The 4549-nt window shown below is 42.9% G+C and overlaps 1 protein-coding gene and 1 pseudogene across 4 annotated transcripts in view; one reads left to right on the top strand and one right to left on the bottom strand.

Annotated features, from left to right (window-relative positions):
- The window catches only part of Atp8a2 (ATPase phospholipid transporting 8A2), a 726716-nt gene that overhangs the window by 590423 nt on the left and 131744 nt on the right, over positions 1-4549 (bottom strand). The gene's annotated exons all lie outside the window — the stretch shown is intronic.
- LOC101565604 lies at positions 898-2049 on the top strand (annotated as a pseudogene).

Genomic DNA, 4549 nt, shown 5'->3' with positions numbered 1-4549 from the left:
TCCTCCTCTTCTTCTTTTTTTCTGTTTTAAGACAGGGTCTACAGAATCTCATTATGTAGATCGGACTCATAGAGATTCTCCTGTTTTCAGCCTCCCAAGAGCTGGGATTACAGGGGCAAGCCACCACACCCAGTCTCAATGCCCATTTTAGCACTCCCCGCAGGTGGGGGCTGGCACAGCATGCCAAGGATCAAACTCTGGCTGCTGCACTGTGCCTAACCGATGTTCTTCTTGGTATGCTTCAACAGGGCCAGGCCTGAGAATTTTAGGGAAAAAATAGATAATAGCTCTCCAACACCAAGATTGGATAAGATAACTTCCTTCTAACTCAGTCTCTTGTGTTAATCTGCCCCTGCATTGAAGAAAAATAAGAATATTTTTCAAATAACACAAAGTTGTATCATCTAAGAAAAACATGATACTGAATATAGCAAAGTACATTCTGACCAAGGTTTCAAGTTCAGACTCCTGAGACAAATCCTGAGTTAATGCATTTTGCAAATATCACCATACAAAATGAGAGTGTATGCTTACAACTCTGCCACAAAAATAAGCACAGTGTCAGCAATTAGTGGGAATTCAATAAATATCTATTAGTTGAAAAAGAAACCAAAGTGGACAAAACAGCTGAGAGAACAAGAGTAGGCCAAATAGCAAGCACTAAGTTTTCCCCCACAGAACAGAGTGACAGACAAGACAGTTGTTGGCCAAGGTCATAACAGAAGGGACTACATTTTGCTGAGTTATGTCCCTGCCCTAAATACTGGCTAGCATGCTGCAAGCATTGTGAAAGAATATGTTATGTGGACAAATCAAAGGCTAATGTAGCTCAAAAGCTGCCACTGGTCTGTGCTGCTTGTTCCTTGTCACTCCATTTCCCAACCACCACAGATCATAATGGAAGAAGAAATTGCCACTCTTGTCATTGACAATGGTTCTGGCATGTGTAAAGCTGGCTTTGCTGGTGATGTCGCTCCCCGGGCTGTGTTCCCCTCCATTGTCAGCCGCCCTTGACATCAGGGTGTGATGGTGGGCATGGGCCAGAAGGATTCCCATGTGGGCAGTGAGGCCCAGAGCAAGCATGGCATCCTGACCCTGAAGTATGGTAATGCTATCGAGCATGGTATTGTCACCACCTGGGGATGACATGGAGAAGATCTGGCATTACACCTTCTACAGCAAGCTTCATGTGGCCCCTGAGGAGCATCCAGTGCTGCTAACAGAGGTCCACTTGAACCTGAAGGCCGACAGAAAGAAGATGACTCAGATCATTTGTGAGACCTTCAACACCTGGACCATGTACATGGCTACCCAGACCGTGCTGTCCCTGTATGCTTCTGGTATTGTCATGGACTCTGGTCATGGGGTCACCTACACAGTGACTGTCTATGAGGGCTATGCCTCCCCCACACCATCCTGCATCTGGACCTGGCTGGCTGGGACCTGACAGACTACCTTATTTAGATCCTGACAGAGCATGGCTATAGCTTCACCACTACTGCTGAGAGGGAGATTGTTCATGACATTAAGGAGAAGCTGTGCTATGTCACCCTGGACTTTGAGCAGGAGGTGACCACAGCTGCTGCTGCTTCCTCTTTGGAAAAGATCTATGAGCTTCCTGATGGCCAAGTGATTACCACTGGCAACAAGTGCTTCCAGTGTCTAGAAGCACTTTTCCAGCCCTCTTTCTTTGATGTAGAATTCTGTGGCATTCATGAGACTACCTTCAACTCTATCATGAAGTACAACATGGACATTCGCAAGGACCTATATGCCAACACAGTGCTATCTGCTGGCACCACCATGTACCCAGGCATTGCTGACAAGATGCAGAAGGAGATCACAGTCCTGGCACCCAGCACCATGAAGATCAACATCATTGCCCCTCCTGAACGCAAGTACCTTGTGTGGATTGGTGGCTCAAGCCTAGCCTCGCTGTCCATGCTCCAGCAGATGTGGATCAGCAAGTACAATGAGTTAGGCCCCTGCACTGTGCACTGTAAATGCTTCTAAATGGACTGAGCAGGTGCCAGGCACCTGCTGCATGAGCTGATTCTGAAGTATAATTTTCCCTGGCAAATGTACAAACTTCATACAAGCCTCAGAATAAGCCTTTGAAAGAAATTTGTCCTTGAAGCTTGTATCTGACGGGATTGTAAAACTTTTTGCTGATTTTGATCTTGTATTCAAGTTAAGGGTTTTTTGGTCTGTTTTAACCCTGTGCATATCTTTGATCCATTTCCTTAGTCGATGTGGTTCAATCACTTGGTGGTTGAGTTGAACAACCTTGAGGAGAAATCCATGGCTTGGCAATTTGGTGGTTGCAGCACAGAGCTGTGCAGGGCATCAAGTCAGAGTTGACTGTTCCAGGATTTCTTGGGCTGGCAGGACTTGGTGAACCAGTTGTGCCTTCAGTCTTTCTGCTGGTCTAACAGGGTGGGAGAGTCCGAGCCTTATGACCCTGTTTCCATCCATCATCATTGTTTGCCTACCTGAATACAGGCAGTGATTTACTTGCCTTGAGTTGGAAACAGTTTGCATTTACACCTGTAAATTTATTCATTCTTTTAACTTACGTAAGGGATTTTTTGTACTCATCTCTTTAAGATGACAAAATTTAGTTTTTGTACTGTAAGAACATTAGGCCCCAACAACACAACATTGTGTAAGTAGAAATAAAGTGCTACAGTGCAAAAAAAAAAAAAAAAAAAAAAAAAGGCTAATGTAATAGGTGTCCTGAAGGTTCCTACACCATTGCTGCACCAAGGACTTCTCCTTTGCCTGGTGTAGTGGTTGATACACGATGTCAACTTAAGTTAAAAACTTAACTAAATAGGCTCAGCAATCCCACACCCTAGAGCATGGAGGCCCCACTGTAGAGTGACTCATCACTTACAGGAACGGAATTGAGGAAAGGTGGAGCATTCCATCTCCTCAGGGGAGCTCTAGTGTTTACACTCAGTTTAGACTTCTAGTGCATACTCTTCAGCCTCTGCCTTGTAGCCTTCAGCCTTCTGGCGTAGACTAATCAGCTTTCCCTTGCAGCCCCATTGGCCTCCTGATACAGACTTGCAGGAAACACTACAGTGAGCTCCATACCTTAGGCTGAATCCTTCAGTCACCAGTGTGCAGGCGCCCTCTGCATGCTTCCTTGTCTCACTCAGTGGCAGACCACCATAAGCCAACCTTGTCATTTCTTATACATTTGTACATCTTGTGTTATATCTGTTGCCCTAGTAAAACCCTGATTGGAAACACCTGATTTTTTAAAATAATTTTATTGAGAAACAAATAGCAATGAGACAGTTTCAAAACCAATTAGTAGAAGAGTTTCAATAATTAATACATTGCATATTGTTGTCTTAGTGGTTATACATTGTACAAGATGCAGAAATGATATTCTGTCCACAAACACTATTAGAAAAAATCTTTCTATTCATTGAACTAAGAGAAAGTAGCTGTATATCTATCCTATTTTGAAAATACAGATACAAAATGGTCCTTCCTTTGCATCCCCTTTTTTGTATAGGTTTGTCAGAGAAGGGTATTCCATTGTCATTTAAATATTGTAGGTGTACGAATTCAGCAAAATATTCCAATATAGTCCAGCAGTCCATAATAGTATTGGGTTTTCTGTAGGACTAGCAATGTCAGAAGTTGTTGACTTGAGCCTTTTACAGTTCAGTATATTAATATGGCTTTACTTTTTATACTTCATTTTTGTACTTTTCTGCTGGATGATTAAGACCAAGATAAAGCAGGACCTATATAACTAGAAATATAACATTTATTTATTTATTTATTTATTTATTTATTTTTGGTGGAACCGGGGATTGAACTCAGGCCCTTGCGCTTGCCAGAGAAGCACTTATTCCACTGAGCCATCTCCCTGGCCCCAAGAAATACAACTTTTATATCTGATAAGGTCAGTCAAATCCCTTCAGGATTTATCCTGAAACCCTGTACTGCAGTTTGTAGACCCTTTGTCAGTGTCAGCCAAGTGGATGGGTCATGGCCATTGCTTGACCAATTTTCTCACTGTAAAAGCCTGAGAGAATGTTTTCTCTCCATGTGACTCTCCTTAGGCACACTCTACATCATTGGTCACATTGCTCTGTGGCCCCATAATCTCCTTGATCAGAAAATTTGGAATACAACTGAGTTACATGATATTACAGTACAGGTTCTCCTATGTCCTGAGTCTTCACTGATCTTGAAAGGTTAGGGCCAAAATGTTGGCTGTCCTTGCAGCCCTTCTTTTTCTCTAATTTTTGGTCTCCAAACTTAGGTTATTAACCCTCCAGAAGACAAGCTTATTATTTTTATCCTACAACATAGGCAGTTGAGCTTAACCTCACTATCTGTCTGGATATCAAACATCTTTTCCATCAAGTATTGATATGTTCATGGAGAGAAAACATTCTCTCAGGCTTTCACAGAAAGCACATTGGCCAAGCAATGGCCGTGACTCATCCACATGGCGGACATTGACAAAGGTTCTACAATCTGAGGTACAGGATCTCAGGATAAATCCTGATGGGATTTCACT

This window comes from Octodon degus, unplaced genomic scaffold (genome assembly GCF_000260255.1).
Source record: "Octodon degus isolate 3935 unplaced genomic scaffold, OctDeg1.0 scaffold00038, whole genome shotgun sequence".
Classification (NCBI taxonomy): Eukaryota; Metazoa; Chordata; class Mammalia; order Rodentia; family Octodontidae; genus Octodon; species Octodon degus.
This window is presented reverse-complemented; position numbering and strand designations above follow the sequence as displayed.